Consider the following 24,363-nt stretch of genomic DNA (forward strand, 5'->3'; position numbering starts at 1 on the left):
ACGCATCAAAAATGCACATAATGAAAGTCAATGGTGACGCAATGTAATGCGGATTGTTTGCTTTCTTCATGAGTTTTTAAATGCATTTTTGAAAAATAAACTGTTTTCTGAAGTATTTCCACTTCCTGTTGACTTCCTAGTGATTTGCATAAAGCGCAATAGAAAAACGCATGTAAAATGCATAAAAAAAGCATATGCGTTTTGTGTATGGGAACCGCAAACGCATTATAACGCACGCAAAACGCAAAAAAAAGCATGTGCGGGAACAAAAAACGTGAAAGCATAGAAAACGCATGGAAAAAGCATATGCGTTTTGTGTATGGGAACCGCAAACGCATTATAACGCACGCAAAACGCAAAAAAAAAAGCATGTGCGGGAACAAAAAACGTGAACGCATAGAAAACGCATGCATTTTAAAATATGTGTTTTTAAAAACGCTGGTTTTGTTGCATATTTTGCAAAAAACGCATCAAAAACGCACATAATGAAAGTCAATGGTGACGCAATGTAATGCGGATTGTTTGCGTTCTTCATGAGTTTTTAAATGCATTTTTGAAAAATAAACTGTTTTCTGAAGTATTTCCACTTCCTGTTGACTTCCTAGTGATTTGCATAAAGCGCAATAGAAAAACGCATGTAAAATGCATAAAAAAAAAGCATATGCGTTTTGTGTATGGGAACCGCAAACGCATTATAACGCACGCAAAACGCAAAAAAAAGCATGTGCGGGAACAAAAAACGTGAAAGCATAGAAAACGCATGGAAAAAGCATATGCGTTTTGTGTATGGGAACCGCAAACGCATTATAACGCACGCAAAACGCAAAAAAAAAAAGCATGTGCGGGAACAAAAAACATGAAAGCATAGAAAACGCATGGAAAACGCAATACAAATGTACAAACGCGTATGCATAGAAACGCAATGCTTCCCGCACTGCTAAGTGCGCACTCCCACAGCTCCCTGCGCCGCTCTGCATACCCTGCCTGACTAAGGAACACATACTTCCCCAGCAGCAGAAAAGATTTGGCCCTGCAGCACACATATAGTTTTGAAATATGTGGCTGCTAAAGGATTAATTGCATACAGCTCTCCCTGCTAGTAGTTTCAATGTTTAAATATATAAAATGCATATTAAAAAAAAGACAGCAGAATAGTAATCAAAGAGGACCTACCTCTCCTTTCTGTAGAATAGGAATCAAAAAAATCTCAAAGAGAAAATAGATTCTCTAAGAAATAACGCAATCAAATCGCAGCTAATAAGGCACACGTGCAAGGCACAAAACCAAATCAGCATCTGACTCAGCCCCTGAAGAACCGCCACTTATATAGGAGCTCTGGTGATGTCACAATACAACCCTTGTCACCACTCTGCCACACCCCCGACACACCCCCTAATAACCACACCCCCAACACACCCCCTAGTCACACCTACCATAAAGTTTTTTGAAGATTTTTTTTTCATATTGATGCCCTTGTATTTTTTATTAAATATATCCCTCATATACCCTGCGCATATAAAAAATGGATATGCTTTTTGAATGCATTTTAAAATATGTGTTTTTAAAAACGCTGGTTCTGTTGCATATTTTGCAAAAAACGCATCAAAAACGCACATAATGAAAGTCAATGGTTACGCAATGTAATGCGGATTGTTTGCGTTCTTCATGAGTTTTTAAATGCATTTTTGAAAAATAAACTGTTTTCTGATGTATTTCCACTTCCTGTTGACTTCCTAGTGATTTGCATAAAGTGCAATAGAAAAACGCATGTAAAATGCATAAAAAAAGCATATGCGTTTTGTGTATGGGAACCGCAAACGCATTATAATGCACGCAAAACGCAAAAAAAAGCATGTGCGGGAACAAAAAACGTGAAAGCATAGAAAACGCATGGAAAAAGCATATGCGTTTTGTGTATGGGAACCGCAAACGCATTATAACGCACGCAAAACGCAAAAAAAAGCATGTGCGGGAACAAAAAACGTGAAAGCATAGAAAAAGCATGGAAAAAGCATATGCGTTTTGTGTATGGGAACCGCAAACGCATTATAACGCACGCAAAATGCAAAAAAAAGCATGTGCGGGAACAAAAAACGTGAACGCATAGAAAACGCATGCATTTTAAAATATGTGTTTTTAAAAACGCTGGTTTTGTTGCATATTTTGCAAAATACGCATCAAAAACGCACATAATGAAAGTCAATGGTGACGCAATGTAATGCGTATTGTTTGCGTTCTTCAGGAGTTTTTAAATGCATTTTTGAAAAATAAACTGTTTTCTGATGTATTTCCACTTCCTGTTGACTTCCTAGTGATTTGCATAAAGCGCAATAGAAAAACGCATGTAAAGTGCATAAAAAAAAGCATATGCGTTTTGTGTATGGGAACCGCAAACGCATTATAACGCACGCAAAACGCAAAAAAAAGCATGTGCGGGAACAAAAAACGTGAAAGCATAGAAAACGCAATACAAATGTACAAACGCCTATGCATAGAAACGCAATGCTTCCCGCACTGCTAAGTGCGCACTCCCACAGCTCCCTGCGGCGCTCTGCATACCCCGCCCGGCTGAGGAACACATACTTCCCCAGCAGCAGAAAAGATTTGGCCCTGCAGCACACATATAGTTTTGAAATATGTGGCTGCTAAGGCTAATTTCACACCAGGACGTTGCGTTAGAGCGGGCGTTAAGGTCGCATAACGTCCCCCTAACGGAACGCCTGGTGGTGCTGGATCTGGACGTCAGAGTGAGCCGCATTGTGCAGCTCACTCTGGCGTCAGTGATGCCGTGATGCGCACTCTTGTGCGCATGCGGCATCACGTGGTCACAACGTGCAGTGCATATTAATTAGCCATGTGCCTGGCCGCTCTCCGCTCCTCCACAAGATTACTGAGCATGTGCAAGCAGTCTAACGCGGCTCAGCCGCGTCTAAAGTACTGCATGCAGTACGTTGTCTTGTGACGCAGCGTTACAATGTAATGCAACGTGGGTACTGTGAACAGCCCCATTGATTTTTCATTACTGTGCGGTGGGCTGCGTTACAGGCTGCTCTAACGTGCGCCTGTAACGTCCCACTGTGAAACCAGCCTTAAGGATTACTTGCATATAGCTCTCCCTGCTAGTAGTTTCAATGTTTAAATATATAAAATGCATATTAAAAAAAAGACAGCAGAATAGTAATCAAAGAGGACCTACCTCTCCTTTCTGTAGAATAGGAATCAAAAAAATCTCAAAGAGAAAATAGATTCTCTAAGAAATAACGCAATCAAATAGCAGCTAATAAGGCACACGTGCAAGGCACAAAACCAAATCAGCATCTGACTCAGCCCCTGAAGAACTGCCACTTGTATAGGAGCTCTGGTGATGTCACAATACAACCCATGTCACCACTCTGACACACACCCCAACACACCCCCTAATAACCACACCCCCAACACACCCCCTAGTCACGCCTACCATAACATTTTTTGAAGATTTTTTTTTTCATATTGATGCCCTTGTATTTTTTATTAAATATATCCCTCATATACCCTGTGCATATAAAAAATGGATATGCTTTTTGAATGCATTTTAAAATATGTGTTTTTAAAAACGCTGGTTTTGTTGCATATTTTGCAAAAAACGCATCAAAAATGCACATAATGAAAGTCAATGGTGACACAATGTAATGCGGATTGTTTGCGTTCTTCATGAGTTTTTAAATGCATTTTTGAAAAATAAACTGTTTTCTGAAGTATTTCCACTTCCTGTTGACTTCCTAGTGATTTGCATAAAGCGCAATAGAAAAACGCATGTAAAATGCATAAAAAAAGCATATGCGTTTTGTGTATGGGAACCGCAAACGCATTATAACGCACGCAAAACGCAAAAAAAAGCATGTGCGGGAACAAAAAACGTGAAAGCATAGAAAACGCATGGAAAAAGCATATGCGTTTTGTGTATGGGAACCGCAAACGCATTATAACGCACGCAAAACGCAAAAAAAAAGCATGTGCGGGAACAAAAAAACGTGAACGCATAGAAAACGCATGCATTTTTAAAATATGTGTTTGTAAAAACGCTGGTTTTGTTGCATATTTTGCAAAAAACGCATCAAAAACGCACATAATGAAAGTCAATGGTGACGCAATGTAATGCGGATTGTTTGCGTTCTTCATGAGTTTTTAAATGCATTTTTGAAAAATAAACTGTTTTCTGAAGTATTTCCACTTCCTGTTGACTTCCTAGTGATTTGCATAAAGCGCAATAGAAAAACGCATGTAAAATGCATAAAAAAAGCATATGCGTTTTGTGTATGGGAACCGCAAACGCATTATAATGCACGCAAAACGCAAAAAAAAGCATGTGCGGGAACAAAAAACGTGAAAGCATAGAAAACGCATGGAAAAAGCATATGCGTTTTGTGTATGGGAACCGCAAACGCATTATAACGCACGCAAAACGCAAAAAAAAAAGCATGTGCGGGAACAAAAAACGTGAAAGCATACAAAACGCATGGAAAACGCAATACAAATGTACAAACGCGTATGCATAGAAACGCAATGCTTCCCGCACTGCTAAGTGCGCACTCCCACAGCTCCCTGCGCCGCTCTGCATACCCTGCCTGACTAAGGAACACATACTTCCCCAGCAGCAGAAAAGATTTGGCCCTGCAGCACACATATAGTTTTGAAATATGTGGCTGCTAAAGGGTTAATTGCATACAGCTCTCCCTGCTAGTAGTTTGAATGTTTAAATATATAAAATGCATATTAAAAAAAAGACAGCAGAATAGTAATCAAAGAGGACCTACCTCTCCTTTCTGTAGAATAGGAATCAAAAAAATCTCAAAGAGAAAATAGATTCTCTAAGAAATAACGCAATCAAATCACAGCTAATAAGGCACACGTGCAAGGCACAAAACCAAATCAGCATCTGACTCAGCCCCTGAAGAACCGCCACTTATATAGGAGCTCTGGTGATGTCACAATACAACCCTTGTCACCACTCTGCCACACCCCCGACACACCCCCTAATAACCACACCCCCAACACACCCCCTAGTCACACCTACCATAAAGTTTTTTGAAGATTTTTTTTTCATATTGATGCCCTTGTATTTTTTATTAAATATATCCCTCATATACCCTGCGCATATAAAAAATGGATATGCTTTTTGAATGCATTTTAAAATATGTGTTTTTAAAAACGCTGGTTTTGTTGCATATTTTGCAAAAAACGCATCAAAAACGCACATAATGAAAGTCAATGGTTACGCAATGTAATGCGGATTGTTTGCGTTCTTCATGAGTTTTTAAATGCATTTTTGAAAAATAAACTGTTTTCTGATGTATTTCCACTTCCTGTTGACTTCCTAGTGATTTGCATAAAGCGCAATAGAAAAACGCATGTAAAATGCATAAAAAAAGCATATGCGTTTTGTGTATGGGAACCGCAAACGCATTATAATGCACGCAAAACGCAAAAAAAGCATGTGCGGGAACAAAAAACGTGAAAGCATAGAAAACGCATGGAAAAAGCATATGCGTTTTGTGTATGGGAACCGCAAACGCATTATAACGCACGCAAAGCGCAAAAAAAAGCATGTGCGGGAACAAAAAACGTGAAAGCATAGAAAACGCATGGAAAAAGCATATGCGTTTTGTGTATGGGAACCGCAAACGCATTATAACGCACGCAAAATGCAAAAAAATGCATGTGCGGGAACAAAAAGCGTGAACGCATAGAAAACGCATGCATTTTAAAATATGTGTTTTTAAAAACGCTGGTTTTGTTGCATATTTTGCAAAATACGCATCAAAAACGCACATAATGAAAGTCAATGGTGACGCAATGTAATGCGTATTGTTTGCGTTCTTCAGGAGTTTTTAAATGCATTTTTGAAAAATAAACTGTTTTCTGATGTATTTCCACTTCCTGTTGACTTCCTAGTGATTTGCATAAAGCGCAATAGAAAAACGCATGTAAAGTGCATAAAAAAAAGCATATGCGTTTTGTGTATGGGAACCGCAAACGCATTATAACGCACGCAAAACGCAAAAAAAAGCATGTGCGGGAACAAAAAACGTGAAAGCATAGAAAACGCAATACAAATGTACAAACGCCTATGCATAGAAACGCAATGCTTCCCGCACTGCTAAGTGCGCACTCCCACAGCTCCCTGCGGCGCTCTGCATACCCTGCCCGGCTGAGGAACACATACTTCCCCAGCAGCAGAAAAGATTTGGCCCTGCAGCACACATATAGTTTTGAAATATGTGGCTGCTAAGGCTAATTTCACACCAGGACGTTGCGTTAGAGGGGGCGTTAAGGTCGCATAACGTCCCCCTAACGGAACGCCTGGTGGTGCTGGATCTTGACGTCAGAGTGAGCCGCATTGTGCAGCTCACTCTGGCGTCAGTGATGCCGTGATGCGCACTCTTGTGCGCATGCGGCATCACGTGGTCCCGCCGGCCAATCGCCGCACAGAGCGGCCGCTCCAGGAAGTAAACACTGCACGTCACAACGTGCAGTGCATATTAATTAGCCATGTGCCTGGCCGCTCTCTGCTCCTCCACAAGATTACTGAGCATGTGCAAGCAGTCTAACGCGGCTCAGCCGCGTCTAAAGTACTGCATGCAGTACGTTGTCTTGTGACGCAGCGTTACAATGTAACGCAACGTGGGTACTGTGAACAGCCCCATTGATTTTTCATTACTGTGCGGTGGGCTGCGTTACAGGCTGCTCTAACGTGCGCCTGTAACGTCCCACTGTGAAACCAGCCTTAAGGATTAATTGCATATAGCTCTCCCTGCTAGTAGTTTCAATGTTTAAATATATAAAATGCATATTAAAAAAAAGACAGCAGAATAGTAATCAAAGAGGACCTACCTCTCCTTTCTGTAGAATAGGAATCAAAAAAATCTCAAAGAGAAAATAGATTCTCTAAGAAATAACGCAATCAAATAGCAGCTAATAAGGCACACGTGCAAGGCACAAAACCAAATCAGCATCTGACTCAGCCCCTGAAGAACTGCCACTTGTATAGGAGCTCTGGTGATGTCACAATACAATGCTGACTATAATCAGAGAAAAAGCATGTGTGCATCAACCAAGTGAACCTGACAAATCTGGCTTTGCAAATTTGGCCTATTGGCTAATCACGAGACATTGCTCATGCAAATAAGCATTTGCTTTCGCATGCCTAAATATGCAGGGTCAAAACCAAAAACCGCAAAACAATCGCCCTGCGGGAATTAGTTCATGCTATACAGCACTATCCAGGGGCGCCACGAGGAGGCTTCCCATTGCCCCCATACAACCGAGGGGCCACGGGGGTCCCAGGCACTCTCACCGCCTGGAAATTTGCATGAGCAATGTCTCGTGATTAGCCAATAGGCCAAATTTGCAAAGCCAGATTTGTCAGGTTCACTTGGTTGATGCACACATGCTTTTTCTCTGATTATAGTTAGGATGTCACAATACAACCCATGTCACCACTCTGACACACACCCCAACACACCCCCTAATAACCACACCCCCAACACACCCCCTAGTCACGCCTACCATAACATTTTTTGAAGATTTTTTTTTTCATATTGATGCCCTTGTATTTTTTATTAAATATATCCCTCATATACCCTGTGCATATAAAAAATGGATATGCTTTTTGAATGCATTTTAAAATATGTGTTTTTAAAAACGCTGGTTTTGTTGCATATTTTGCAAAAAACGCATCAAAAATGCACATAATGAAAGTCAATGGTGACGCAATGTAATGCGGATTGTTTGCGTTCTTCATGAGTTTTTAAATGCATTTTTGAAAAATAAACTGTTTTCTGATGTATTTCCACTTCCTGTTGACTTCCTAGTGATTTGCATAAAGCGCAATAGAAAAACGCATGTAAAATGCATAAAAAAAGCATATGCGTTTTGTGTATGGGAACCGCAAACGCATTATAATGCACGCAAAACGCAAAAAAAAGCATGTGCGGGAACAAAAAACGTGAAAGCATAGAAAACGCATGGAAAAAGCATATGCGTTTTGTGTATGGGAACCGCAAACGCATTATAACGCACGCAAAACGCAAAAAAAAGCATGTGCGGGAACAAAAAACGTGAAAGCATAGAAAACGCATGCATTTTAAAATATTTGTTTTTAAAAACGCTGGTTTTGTTGCATATTTTGCAAAAAACGCATCAAAAACGCACATAGTGAAAGTCAATGGTGACGCAGTGTAATGCGTATTGTTTGCATTCTTCAGGAGTTTTTAATGCATTTTTGAAAAATAAACTGTTTTCTGATGTATATCCACTTCCTGTTGACTTCCTAGTGATTTGCATAAAGCGCAATAGAAAAACGCATGTAAAGTGCATTAAAAAAAGCATATGCGTTTTGTGTATGGGAACCGCAAATGCATTATAATGCACACAAAACGCAAAAAAAGCATGTGCGGGAACAAAAAACGTGAAAGCATAGAAAACGTATGGAAAACGCAATACAAATGTACTAACGCGCATGCATAGAAACGCAATGCTTCCCGCACTGTTAAGTGCGCACTCCCACAGCTCCCTGCGGCGCTCTGCATACCCCGCACGGCTGAGGAACACATACTTCCCCAGCAGCAGAAAAGATTTGGCCCTGCAGCACACATATAGTTTTGAAATATGTGGCTGCTAAGGCTAATTTCACACCAGGACGTTATGTTAGAGGGGGCGTTAAGGTCGCATAACGTCCCCCTAACGGAACGCCTGGTGGTGCTGGATCTGGACGTCAGAGTGAGCCGCGTTGTGCAGCTCACTCTGGCGTCAGTGATGCCGTGATACGCACTCTTGTGCGCATGCGGCATCACGTGGTCCCACCGGCCAATCGCCGCACAGAGCGGCCGTGCAGTGCGGCCGTGCAGTGCATATTAATTAGCCATGTGCCTGGCCGCTCTCCGCTCCTCCACAAGATTACTGAGCATGTGCAAGCAGTCTAGCCGCGTCTAAAGTACTGCATGCAGTACGTTGTCTTGTGACACAGCGCTACAATGTAACGCAACACCATGGGCATCCGCACATACGGCAAAACCGGGCATCTGCCCGAGCCTGGCCGCCCGCTGCCCCCCCCTGGCCGCGTGCCCGTGCAGCCAGCAGGAGGGGAACAGCGCAGAGAAGAGAGAGAGCTATGGGCACAGTGGGAAAGGGCGGACGTCTCCCCCCCCTTCCCTCACCTTAGGGGGCTCTCTCTCCCTCGCTGTCCCCTTCGGAATGAAGTGTGCAGCGGCTGGCAGCGGGCGGAACTTACCTCGTCTCGCTCCTGCGCCGGAAGTTCTGGTGCCGCACTCTGGTCTGGATCAGACCAGAGTAGCGGCTAATCCATCCGGCGTGTGCGACGAGAGGAGGTAAGTTCCGCCCGCTGCCAGCCGCTGCACACTTCGTTCCGGACTCCGGAGGGGAGAGCGAGAGAGGGAGGGAGAGCCCCCTAAGGTGAGTGCCCATAGCTCTCCCTCTTCTCTGCGCTGCTCCCCTCCTCCTGCACACATGGCCACTTTTTCTGGGGACATATACCCCTGGCTACATATACTGGGACATATACCCCTGGCTACATATACTGGGACATATACCCCTGGCTACATATACTGGGACATATACCCCTGCCTACATATACTGGGACATATCCCCCTGGCTACATATACTGGGACATATACCCCTGCCTACATATACTGGGACATATACCCCTGCCTACATATACTGGGACATATACCCCTGCCTACATATACTGGGACATATCCCCCTGGCTACATATACTGGGACATATACCCCTGCCTACATATACTGGGACATATACCCCTGGCTACATATACTGGGACATATACCCCTGCCTACATATACTGGGACATATACCCCTTGCCTACATGTACTGGGACATATACACCTGCCTACATATACTGGGACATATCCCCCTGGCTACATATACTGGGACATATCCCCCTGGCTAAATATACTGGGACATATCCCCCTGGCTACATATACTGGGAAATATACCCCCTGCCTACATATACTGGGACATATACCCCTGCCTACATATACTGGGACATATACCCCTGCCTACATATACTGGGACATATACCCCTGCCTACATATACTGGGACATATCCCCCTGGCTACATATACTGGGACATATACCCCCTGCCTACATATACTGGGACATATACCCCTGCCTACATATACTGGGACATATACCCCTGCCTACATATACTGGGACATATCCTTCTGCCTACATATACTGGGACATATACCCCCTGCCTACATATACTGGGACATATACCCCCTGGCTACATATACTGGGACATATACCCCCTGCCTACATATACTGGGACATATACCCCCTGCCTACATATACTGGGACATATACCCCCTGCCTACATATACTGGGACATATACCCCTGCCTACATATACTGGGACATATACCCCTGCCTACATATACTGGGACATATACCCCTGCCTACATATACTGGGACCTATCCCCCTGGCTACATATACTGGGACATATACCCCCTGCCTACATATACTGGGACATATACCCCTGCCTACATATACTGGGACTTATACCCCTGCCTACATATACTGGGACATATCCCCCTGGCTACATATACTGGGACTTATACCCCCTGCCTACATATACTGGGACATATACCCCCTGCCTACATATACTGGGACATATACACCTGCCTACATATACTGGGACATATACCCCCTGCCTACATATACTAAGACATATACCCCTGCCTACATATACTGGGACATATCCCCCTGGCTACATATACTGGGACATATCCCCCTGGCTACATATACTGGGACATATACTCCCTGCCTTCATATACTGGGACATATACCCCTGCCTACATATACTGGGACATATACCCCTGGCTACATATACTGGGACATATACCCCCTGCCTACATATACTGGGACATATACCCCCTGCCTACATATACTGGGACATATACCCCCTGCCTACATATACTGGGACATATACCCCCTGCCTACATATACTGGGACATATACCCCCTGCATACATATACTGGGACATATACCTCTGCCTACATATACTGGGGACATATACCCCTGCCTACATATACTGGGCACATATACCCCTGCCTACATATACTGGGCACATATACCCCTGGCTACCTGTTCTGGGGACATCTCTATCCCTGGCTACCAGTTCTGGGGACATCTATACCACTGGCCACCTATTCTGGGGACACCTATAGACCTGGGGCTACCTATTTTTGGGGAACCACTGCTGTCAGTAGCTTCTAAAGAGTGGAGGGCGCTTAGGTGGGCAATCTATTAATATTTTTATCTCACCCGCTGCAAACTAGTTAGGTATGGGGACCCACACATCTCATACAAAATAAAAATGTCAATAGTAACTAAAGATAGTTGCGCTGAGTCTATAGTATGTTATACATCAATTTGTAAAAATGATTAAATATTGATTCGATACAATTATCTCTGAATTTATTCAAAATGTATATACAACTTATAAAAAAGTTTTTAAATTACAAGTAAAACATCAGCTGTCACATAAATAAAACAGTTGTATGGCACAATAATTTCACACACATACAGTATCCATCCATTCATACACAGACCTTCAATATTTAATCATTTTTACAAATTGAAGTATAACATACTAAACACTCAGCGCAACTATCTTTAGTTACTATTGAACCACTGCTGTCAGATTGAGTGTATTTTGGGGAACTGCTGCCAGGTGAGAGGTGTCTACATATTAAGGGGGCATTCTGCCTATTTATGTTAAAAGCTGTCTATTTATGTGCCTCATGACTGCTGAATTTGTCTTGTTGCGGGCCTCATGGTTACTGACTTTGTCTTGTTAGGGGCCTCATGATTTGTTGGGGGCCTCAAGATTGCTGAATTTGTCTTGTTGGGGGCCTCATGATTGCTGAATTTGTCTTGTTAGGGGCCTCATGATTGCTGAATTTGTCTTGTTGGGGGCCTCATGATTGCTGAGTTGGTCATGTTGGGGGCCTCATGATTGCTGAATTTGTCTTGATGGGGGGGGGGGGGGGGGATGAAATTGTTTATCTTCACAGTTTATTTTCAACTTAATTTTCCATAATGTTCATGTATGAGTTAAAACGTTTGTATTTAGTTTAAATTGCTGTTGGCACTTTGTGATAGTAAAGTGACTTTGCAGTTTGGACACTCGACCTCCAAAAGGTTCGCCACCACTGTCCTAATCTAATGTCCCACCATTGCTTAGTTCATGTAAACTTGTCTCCACCCACGACCACACCCACATTCTGGTTCATGACCACACCCATTTTTCGGTGCAGCGCGCTACGCGTGCCGCATGACGTAGCTCCATTTTTTTGCGCCACACAACACCAACCCAAATTTGCAGTGCGGCGCGCGCCCCACTTTTTGCTCCCCACTTTTTGCCCCCCCCTGGAAAATTTTCTGTGGACGCCCATGGTGGGCACTGTGAACAGCCCCATTGATTTTTCATTACTGTGCGGTGGGCTGCATTACAGGCTGCTCTAACGTGCGCCTGTAACTTCCCACTGTGAAACCAGCCTTAAGGATTAATTGCATATAGCTCTCCCTGCTAGTAGTTTCAATGTTTAAATATATAAAATGCATATTAAAAAAAAGACAGCAGAATAGTAATCAAAGAGGACCTACCTCTCCTTTCTGTAGAATAGTAATCACAAAAATCTCAAAGAGAAAATAGATTCTCTAAGAAATAACGCAATCAAATAGCAGCTAATAAGGCACACGTGCAAGGCACAAAACCAAATCAGCATCTGACTCAGCCCCTGAAGAACTGCCACTTGTATAGGAGCTCTGGTGATGTCACAATACAACCCATGTCACCACTCTGCCACACCCCCCAACACACACCCTAATAACCACACCCCCAACACACCCCTAGTCACGCCTACCATAACGTTTTTTGAAGATTTTTTTTTTCATATTGATGCCCTTGTATTTTTTATTAAATATATCCCTCATATACCCTGTGCATATAAAAAATGGATATGCTTTTTGAATGCACTTTAAAATGTGTTTTTAAAAACGCTGGTTTTGTTGCACATTTTGCAAAAAACGCATCAAAAACGCACATAATGAAAGTCAATGGTGACGCAATGTAATGCGTATTGTTTGCGTTCTTCATGAGTTTTTAAATGCATTTTTGAAAAATAAACTGTTTTCTGGTGTATTTCCACTTCCTGTTGACTCCCTAGTGATTTGCATAAAGCGCAATAGAAAAGCGCATGTAAAATGCATAAAAAAAGCATATGCGTTTTGTGTATGGGAACCGCAAACGCATTATAACGCACGCAAAACGCAAAAATAAGCATGTGCGGGAACAAAAAACGTGAAAGCATTGAAAACGCATGGAAAAAGCATATGCGTTTTGTGTATGGGAACCGCAAACGCATTATAATGCACGCAAAACGCAAAAAAAAGCATGTGCGGGAACAAAAACGTGAAAGCATAGAAAACGCATGGATTTTAAAATATGTGTTTTTAAAAACGCTGGTTTTGTTGCATATTTGGCAAAAAACACATCAAAAACGCACATAATGAAAGTCAATGGTGACGCAATGTAATGCGTATTGTTTGCGTTCTTCAGGAGTTTTTGGGATCCGTTGAAAAGGGCTCCTGAGCTGCCTGTATGAAAAGGGCTCCTCCATAGACATCAATGTTATTTCTGAAAATATGGGCTACAAGGTGGTGAAAAGGGCTCCGGAGTTTTGATATAGGCTACAAACGGGCACCCTTTTGTAGCCCATATTTTTTTTTAGGCTACAAGGTTTTTGGCTACAAAAGGGCACCCCTTTGTAGCCCATATTTTTTATTCAGCTACAAGGTTTTTGGCTACAAAAGGGCACCCCTTTGTAGCCCATATTTTTATTCGGCTACAAGGTTTTTGGCTACAAAAAGGCACCCCTTTGTAGCCCATATTTTTTATTCAGCTACAAGGTTTTAGGCTACAAGGTTTTTAATTCTGCTACAAAAGGGAACCCTTTTATAGCGGATATTTTTGATTCGAGGGTGCAGGGGAGGTTAGGATTAGGCATCACAATGGGGCGGGGGGGGGGGGGGGGGTTAGGGTTAGGCACCTCCTAGGGGATTAGGGTTAGGCACCATCGGGGGAGGGTTCTGTGTGAGAGTAGGGAGCAGTTAGGTCATAATAATCACTTTTCTTAGCTATATCTAGAGCCCTTTAATAAACCCAACAAATTTTGCCTAATAAACTAAAACTAGCTTTTTCGGCTACACCAGGTGCCCTTTGTAGCCGAATTAGGCATATATGGGCTACATCAGGCGCCCTTTGTAGCCGAAGTTGGCATATATGGGCTACATCATGTGCCCTTTGTACAGGGATGGTCGGAAATGCCAATTTCCGATTCCGCGGTAATTCCGCATTCTGCCATTGCCAAATACCGATTCCGCTTTCCGCTACCAATTTCCGCATTCCAGTGCAGAATTTCCGCCGGAAATCGCGGAAATTCTGCCCGACTTTAACATTGATTTTCTCAACAACTATAAGGTCTTTTTGAAAACTTTTTTTGCATCTTGTTCAGAAGATTCTGTTTAATAAACCCTGAAAATTTGGTGTTTCTAGGACGTATGAGGGCTTTGCTATTAACCGTTAAATTCGGCGGATTTTTCCTGTAATGTAAATGCAGAAAATAGGCAGAAGCAGATTTTCTGCTTTTTGCATTACAGTAAAAATCTGCCGACTTTAGCAGTTAATAGCAAAGCCCCCGTAAGTCCTAGAGACACCAAATTTTCAGGGGTTATTAAACCAAATCTTGTGAACAAAGCAAAAAAAAGTTTTCAGAAAGACCTTATAGTTTTTGAGAAAATCAATGTTAAAGTCGGGCGGAATTTCCGCGATTTCTGGCGGAAATTTCCACGATTTCCGGCGGAAATCCGCCTAACGAACTTGCATTACCGATTTCCGCATTCCGATGCGGAAATGCAATTTCCGATCGGAATTTCAGAAAAGCGCAATAGAAAAACGCATGTAAAGTGCATAAAAAAAAGCATATGCATTTTGTGTATGGGAACCGCAAACGCATTATAACGCACGCAAAGCGCAAAAAAAAAGCATGTGCGGGAACAAAAAACGTGAAAGCATAGAAAACGCATGGAAAACGCAATACAAATGTACAAACGCGTATGCATAGAAACAAAACGCTTCCCGCACTGCTAAGTGCGCACTCCCACAGCTCCCTGCGCCGCTCTGCATACCCTGCCTGACTAAGGAACACATACTTCCCCAGCAGCAGAAAAGATTTGGCCCTGCAGCACACATATAGTTTTGAAATATGTGGCTGCTAAAGGATTAATTGCATATAGCTCTCCCTGCTAGTAGTTTTAATGTTTAAATATATAAAATGCATATTAAAAAAAAGACAGCAGAATAGTAATCAAAGAGGACCTACCTCTCCTTTCTGTAGAATAGGAATCAAAAAAATCTCAAAGAGAAAATAGATTCTCTAAGAAATAACGCAATCAAATAGCAGCTAATAAGGCACACGTGCTAGGCACAAAACCAAATCAGCATCTGACTCAGCCCCTGAAGAACTGCCACTTGTATAGGAGCTCTGGTGATGTCACAATACAACCCTTGTCACCACTCTGCCACACCCCCAACACACCCCCTAATAACCACACCCCCAACACACACCCTAGTCACACCTACCATAAAGTTTTTTGAAGATTTTTTTTTTCATATTGATGCCCTTGTATTTTTTAATAAATATATCCCTCATATATCTTGCGCATATAAAAAATGGATATGCTTTTTGAATGCATTTTAAAATATGTGTTTTTAAAAACGCTGGTTTTGTTGCATATTTTGCAAAAAAAATGCATCAAAAACGCACATAATGAAAGTCAATGGTGACGCAATGTAATGCGTATTGTTTGCGTTCTTCATGAGTTTTTAAATGCATTTTTGAAAAATAAACTGTTTTCTGAAGTATTTCCACTTCCTGTTGACTTCCTAGTGATTTGCATAAAGCGCAATAGAAAAACGCATGTAAAGTGCATCAAAAAAAGCATATACGTTTTGTGTATGGGAACCGCAAACGCATTATAACGCACGCAAAACGCAAAAAAAAGCATGTGCGGGAACAAAAAACGTGAAAGCATAGAAAACGCATGGAAAAAGCATATGCGTTTTGTGTATGGGAACCGCAAACGCATTATACCCCCTGCATACATATACTGGGACATATACCCCTGCCTACATATACTGGGGACATATACCCCTGCCTACATATACTGGGGACATATACCCCTGCCTACATATACTGGGCCCATATACCCCTGCCTACATATACTGGGCACATATACCCCTGGCTACCTGTTCTGGGGACATCTCTATCCCTGGCTACCAGTTCTGGGGACATCTATACCACTGGCCACCTATTCTGGGGACACCTATAGACCTGGGGCTACCTATTTTTGGGGAACCACTGCTGTCAGTAGCTTCTAAAGAGTGGAGGGCGCTTAGGTGGGCAATCTATGAATATTTTTATCTCACCCGCTGCAAACTAGTTAGGTATGGGGACCCACACACCTCATACAAAATAAAAATGTCAATAGTAACTAAAGATAGTTGCGCTGAGTCTATAGTATGTTATACATCAATTTGTAAAAATGATTAAATATTGATTCGATACAATTATCTCTGAATTTATTCAAAATGTATATACAACTTATAAAAAAGTTTTTAAATTACAAGTAAAAAATCAGCTGTCACATAAATAAAACAGTTGTATGGCACAATAATTTCACACACATACAGTATCCATCCATTCATACACAGACCTTCAATATTTAATCATTTTTACAAATTGAAGTATAACATACTAAACACTCAGCGCAACTATCTTTAGTTACTATTGAACCACTGCTGTCAGATTGAGTGTATTTTGGGGAACTGCTGCCAGGTGAGAGGTGTCTACATATTAAGGGGGCATTCTGCCTATTTATGTGAAAAGCTGTCTATTTATGTGCCTCATGACTGCTGAATTTGTCTTGTTGCGGGCCTCATGGTTACTGACTTTGTCTTGTTGGGGGCCTCATGATTTGTTGGGGGCCTCAAGATTGCTCAATTTGTCTTGTTGGGGGCCTCATGATTGCTGAATTTGTCTTGTTAGGGGCCTCATGATTGCTGAATTTGTCTTGTTGGGGGCCTCATGATTGCTGAGTTGGTCATGTTGGGGGCCTCATGATTGCTGAATTTGTCTTGATGGGGGGGGGGGGGATGAAATTGTTTATCTTCACAGTTTATTTTCAACTTAATTTTCCATAATGTTCATGTATGAGTTAAAACGTTTGTATTTAGTTTAAATTGCTGTTGGCACTTTGTGATGGTAAAGTGACTTTGCAGTTTGGACACTCGACCTCCAAAAGGTTCGCCACCACTGTCCTAATCTAATGTCCCACCATTGCTTAGTTCATGTAAACTTGTCTCCACCCACGACCACACCCACATTCTGGTTCATGACCACACCCATTTTTCGGTGCAGCGCGCTACGCGTGCCGCATGACGTAGCTCCATTTTTTTGCGCCACACAACACCAACCCAAATTTGCAGCGCGGCGCGCGCCCCACTTTTTGCTCCCCACTTTTTGCCCCCCCCCTGGAAAATTTTCTGTGGACGCCCATGGTGGGCACTGTGAACAGCCCCATTGATTTTTCATTACTGTGCGGTGGGCTGCATTACAGGCTGCTCTAACGTGCGCCTGTAACGTCCCACTGTGAAACCAGCCTTAAGGATTAATTGCATATAGCTCTCCCTGCTAGTAGTTTCAATGTTTAAATATATAAAATGCATATTAAAAAAAAGACAGCAGAATAGTAATCAAAGAGGACCTACCTCTCCTTTCTGTAGAATAGTAATCACAAAAATCTCAAAGAGAAAATAGATTCTCTAAGAAATAACGCAATCAAATAGCAGCTAATAAGGCACACGTGCAAGGCACAAAACCAAATCAGCATCTGACTCAGCCCCTGAAGAACTGCCACTTGTATAGGAGCTCTGGTGATGTCACAATACAACCCATGTCACCACTCTGCCACACCCCCCAACACACACCCTAATAACCACACCCCCAACACACCCCTAGTCACGCCTACCATAACGTTTTTTGAAGATTTTTTTTTTCATATTGATGCCCTTGTATTTTTTATTAAATATATCCCTCATATACCCTGTGCATATAAAAAATGGATATGCTTTTTGAATGCACTTTAAAATGTGTTTTTAAAAACGCTGGTTTTGTTGCACATTTTGCAAAAAACGCATCAAAAACGCACATAATGAAAGTCAATGGTGACGCAATGTAATGCGTATTGTTTGCGTTCTTCATGAGTTTTTAAATGCATTTTTGAAAAATAAACTGTTTTCTGGTGTATTTCCACTTCCTGTTGACTCCCTAGTGATTTGCATAAAGCGCAATAGAAAAACGCATGTAAAATGCATAAAAAAAGCATATGCGTTTTGTGTATGGGAACCGCAAACACATTATAACGCACGCAAAACGCAAAAAAAAGCATGTGCGGGAACAAAAAACGTGAAAGCATAGAAAATGCATGGAAAAAGCATATGCGTTTTGTGTATGGGAACCGCAAACGCATTATAATGCACGCAAAACGCAAAAAAAAGCATGTGCGGGAACAAAAACGTGAAAGCATAGAAAACGCATGGATTTTAAAATATGTGTTTTTAAAAACGCTGGTTTTGTTGCATATTTGGCAAAAAACACATCAAAAACGCACATAATGAAAGTCAATGGTGACGCAATGTAATGCGTATTGTTTGCGTTCTTCAGGAGTTTTTGGGATCCGTTGAAAAGGGCTCCTGAGCTGCCTGTATGAAAAGGGCTCCTCCATAGACATCAATGTTATTTCTGAAAATATGGGCTACAAGGTGGTGAAAAGGGCTCCGGAGTTTTGATATAGGCTACAAGCGGGCACCCTTTTGTAGCCCATATTTTTTTTTAGGCTACAAGGTTTTTGGCTACAAAAGGGCACCCCTTTGTAGCCCATATTTTTTATTCAGCTACAAGGTTTTTGGCTACAAAAGGGCACCCCTTTGTAGCCCATATTTTTATTCGGCTACAAGGTTTTTGGCTACAAAAAGGCACCCCTTTGTAGCCCATATTTTTTATTCAGCTACAAGGTTTTAGGCTACAAGGTTTTTAATTCTGCTACAAAAGGGAACCCTTTTATAGCCGATATTTTTGATTCGAGGGTGCAGGGGAGGTTAGGATTAGGCATCACAATGGGGCGGGGGGGGGGGGGGGTTTAGGGTGAAGCACCTCCTAGGGGATTAGGGTTAGGCGCCATCGGGGGAGGGTTCTGTGTGAGAGTAGGGAGCAGTTAGGTCATAATAATCACTTTTCTTAGCTATATCTAGAGCCCTTTAATAAACCCAGCAAATTTTGCCTAATAAACTAAAACTAGCTTTTTCGGCTACACCAGGTGCCCTTTGTAGCCGAATTAGGCATATATGGGCTACATCAGGCGCCCTTTGTAGCCGAAGTTGGCATATATGGGCTTCATCATGTGCCCTTTGTACAGGGATGGTCGGAAATGCCAATTTCCGATTCCGCGGTAATTCCGCATTCTGCCATTGCCAAATACCGATTCCGCTTTCCGCTACCAATTTCCGCATTCCAGTGCGGAATTTCCGCCGGAAATCGCGGAAATTCTGCCCGACTTTAACATTGATTTTCTCAACAACTATAAGGTCTTTTTGAAAACTTTTTTTGCATCTTGTTCAGAAGATTCTGTTTAATAAACCCTGAAAATTTGGTGTTTCTAGGACGTATGAGGGCTTTGCTATTAACCGTTAAATTCGGCGGATTTTTCCTGTAATGTAAATGCAGAAAATAGGCAGAAGCAGATTTTCTGCTTATTGCATTACAGTAAAAATCCGCCGACTTTAGCAGTTAATAGCAAAGCCCCCGTAAGTCCTAGAGACACCAAATTTTCAGGGGTTATTAAACCAAATCTTGTGAACAAAGCAAAAAAAAGTTTTCAGAAAGACCTTATAGTTTTTGAGAAAATCAATGTTAAAGTCGGGCGGAATTTCCGCGATTTCTGGCGGAAATTTCCACGATTTCCGGCGGAAATCCGCCTAACGAACTTGCATTACCGATTTCCGCATTCCGATGCGGAAATGCAATTTGCGATCGGAATTTCAGAAAAGCGCAATAGAAAAACGCATGTAAAGTGCATAAAAAAAGCATATGCATTTTGTGTATGGGAACCGCAAACGCATTATAACGCACGCAAAACGCAAAAAAAAAGCATGTGCGGGAACAAAAAACGTGAAAGCATAGAAAACGCATGGAAAACGCAATACAAATGTACAAACGCGTATGCATAGAAACAAAACGCTTCCCGCACTGCTAAGTGCGCACTCCCACAGCTCCCTGCGCCGCTCTGCATACCCTGCCCGGCTAAGGAACACATACTTCCCCAGCAGCAGAAAAGATTTGGCCCTGCAACACACATATAGTTTTGAAATATGTGGCTGCTAAAGGATTAATTGCATATAGCTCTCCCTGCTAGTAGTTTCAATGTTTAAATATATAAAATGCATATTAAAAAAAGACTGCAGAATAGTAATCAAAGAGGACCTACCTCTCCTTTCTGTAGAATAGGAATCAAAAAAATCTCAAAGAGAAAATAGATTCTCTAAGAAATAACGCAATCTAATAGCAGCTAATAAGGCACACGTGCAAGGCACAAAACCAAATCAGCATCTGACTCAGCCCCTGAAGAACTGCCACTTGTATAGGAGCTCTGGTGATGTCACAATACAACCCATGTCACCACTCTGCCACACCCCCCAACACACCCCCTAATAACCACACCCCCAACACACCCCCTAGTCACACCTACCATAACGTTTTTTGAAGATTTTTTTTTCATATTGATCCCCTTGTATTTTTTAATAAATATATCCCTCATATATTCTGCGCATATAAAAAATGGATATGCTTTTTGAATGCATTTTAAAATATGTGTTTTTAAAAACGCTGGTTTTGTTGCATATTTTGCAAAAAATGCATCAAAAACGCACATAATGAAAGTCAATGGTGACGCAATGTAATGCGTATTGTTTGCGTTCTTCATGAGTTTTTAAATGCATTTTTGAAAAATAAACTGTTTTCTGAAGTATTTCCACTTTCTGTTGACTTCCTAGTGATTTGCATAAAGCGCAATAGAAAAACGCATGTAAAGTGCATAAAAAAAAGCATATACGTTTTGTGTATGGGAACCGCAAACGCATTATAACGCACGCAAAATGCAAAAAAAAGCATGTGCGGGAACAAAAAACGTGAAAGCATAGAAAACGCATGGAAAACGCAATACAAATGTGCAAACGCGTATGCATAGAAATGCAATGCTTCCCGCACTGCTAAGTGTGCACTCCCACAGCTCCCTGCGCCGCTCTGCATACCCTGCCCGGCTAAGGAACACATACTTCCCCAGCAGCAGAAAAGATTTGGCCCTGCAGCACACATAGGCCTTGTTTCCACTGTTGCGACGCGATTTCGGCCGCATTCCGCCGCTTGTAAAAACGCATGCGGATGTGTTTCCACATGCGTTTTTACCCGCGATTTCGCCTGCGATTTCGCCTGCGATTTCGCATGGCAGGGTGCCATGCGAAATTAACCATGACACTGCCAGGGCTAAATAAAATTGAAAAAGGTGCGAAATCGCACGCGAAATCGCGGGTAAAAACGCATGTAACAAACGCATGCGTTTTTACTATTAAATACATTAGCGGCGATTCGCACGGATTCCCGACGCAGGCGAAATCGTTGGCTCTTTTGTGCGTTTTTTTCACGCTGAAAAAAACGCACCTCAACAACGCTACAGTGGAAACAGGCCCATCCACTTGTATTACATGTGCGGATCTGCATGCGTTGGACGCATGCAGATTCGCGATAGTGGAAACGAGCCCATATAGTTTTGAAATATGTGGCTGCTAAAGGGTTAATTGCATATAGCTCTCCCTGCTAGTAGTTTCAATGTTTAAATATATAAAATGCATATTAAAAAAAAGACAGCAGAATGGTAATCAAAGAGGACCTACCTCTCCTTTCTGTAGAATAGGAATCAAAAAAATCTCAAAGAGAAAATAGATTCTCTAAGAAATAACGCAATCAAATCGCAGCTAATAAGGCACACGTGCAAGGCACAAAACCAAATCAGCATCTGACTCAGCCCCTGAAGAACCGCCACTTATATAGGAGCTCTGGTGATGTCACAATACAACCCTTGTCACCACTCTGCCACACCCCCAACACACCCCCTAATAACCACACCCCCAACACACCCCCTAGTCACACCTACCATAAAGTTTTTTGAAGATTTTTTTTTTCATATTGATGCCCTTGTATTTTTTATTGAATATATCCCTCATATATCCTGTGCATATAAAAAATAGATATGCTTTTTGAATGCATTTTAAAATATGTGTTTTTAAAAACGCTGGTTTTGTTGCATATTTTGCAAAAAACGCATCAAAAACGCACATAATGAAAGTCAATGGTGACGCAATGTAATGCGTATTGTTTGCGTTCTTCATGAGTTTTTAAATGCATTTTTGAAAAATAAACTGTTTTCTGAAGTATTTCCACTTCCTGTTGACTTCCTAGTGATTTGCATAAAGCGCAATAGAAAAACGCATGTAAAATGCATTAAAAAAGCATATGCGTTTTGTGTATGGGAACCGCAAACGCATTATAACGCATGCAAAACGCAAAAAAAAGCATGTGCGGGAACAAAAAACGTGAAAGCATAGAAAACGCATGGAAAAAGCATATGCGTTTTGTGTATGGGAACCGCAAACGCATTAAAACGCACGCAAAACGCAAAAAAAAGCATGTGCTGGAACAAAAAACGTGAAAGCATAGAAAACGCATGGAAAAAGCATATGCATTTTGTGTATGGGAACCGCAAACGCATTATAACGCACGCAAAATGCAAAAAAAAGCATGTGCGGGAACAAAAAACGTGAACGCATAGAAAACGCATGCATTTTAAAATATGTGTTTTTAAAAACGCTGGTTTTGTTGCATATTTTGCAAAAAACGCATCAAAAACGCACATAATGAAAGTCAATGGTGACGCAATGTAATGCGTATTGTTTGCGTTCTTCAGGAGTTTTTAAATGCATTTTTGAAAAATAAACTGTTTTCTGATGTATTTCCACTTCCTGTTGACTTCCTAGTGATTTGCATAAAGCGCAATAGAAAAACGCATGTAAAGTGCATAAAAAAAGCATATGCGTTTTGTGTATGGGAACCGCAAACGCATTATAACGCACGCAAAACGCAAAAAAAAAGCATGTGCGGGAACAAAAAACGTGAAAGCATAGAAAACGCATGGAAAACGCAACACAAGTGTACAAACGCGTATGCATAGAAACGCAATGCTTCCCGCACTGCTAAGTGCGCACTCCCACAGCTCCCTGCGGCGCTCTGCATACCCCGCCCGGCTGAGGAACACATACTTCCCCAGCAGCAGAAAAGATTTGGCCCTGCAGCACACATATAGTTTTGAAATATGTGGCTGCTAAGGCTAATTTCACACCAGGACGTTATGTTAGAGGGGGCATTACATATGGTGTTAGATGCTGGTTCTGGGGCCCCGGGCAGTGAGAGTTCCCGGGGCCCCAGGCTGGCTCATGCACCATTGTTTTTAATTGTATTGTAGTATCCCATGCAGTTTAGTTAGGAGGGGGGCAGATGAGAGGGAATATCCTGCACGCTGGTGCCCCCTGCTGGTCATATAGCCATTGTCTATATGCAACTGAAGCCCTCTCCAACTGACTGGCTGACTTGCTCAGCTTCTGCTTGATTAATCACTGCAAGCTAGATGTAATATATGTGTTCACTTCTCATTGGCTTATAAGCAGCCTGCAGGCTTTATAAAGCAGCAGAGAACTGTTTGGGAGTGAGTTTCTCCATTTGTGTGTTTGGTAAGTTTTAGAGCAGCAGGAGACAGGCCTTGGGGGTGGCAGCTCCAGTGGTTTGGCCGTGCTCACATATGGTGTTAGATGCTGGTTCTGGGGCCCCGGGCAGTGAGAGTTCCCGGGGCCCCAGGCTGGCTCATGCACCATTGTTTTTAATTGTATTGTAGTATCCCATGCAGTTTAGTTAGGAGGGGGGCAGATGAGAGGGAATATCCTGCACGCTGGTGCCCCCTGCTGGTCATATAGCCATTGTCTATATGCAACTGAAGCCCTCTCCAACTGACTGGCTGACTTGCTCAGCTTCTGCTTGAATAATCACTGCAAGCTAGGTGTTATA

This window comes from Hyperolius riggenbachi, chromosome 1 (assembly GCF_040937935.1).
Source record: "Hyperolius riggenbachi isolate aHypRig1 chromosome 1, aHypRig1.pri, whole genome shotgun sequence".
NCBI lineage: Eukaryota > Metazoa > Chordata > Amphibia > Anura > Hyperoliidae > Hyperolius > Hyperolius riggenbachi.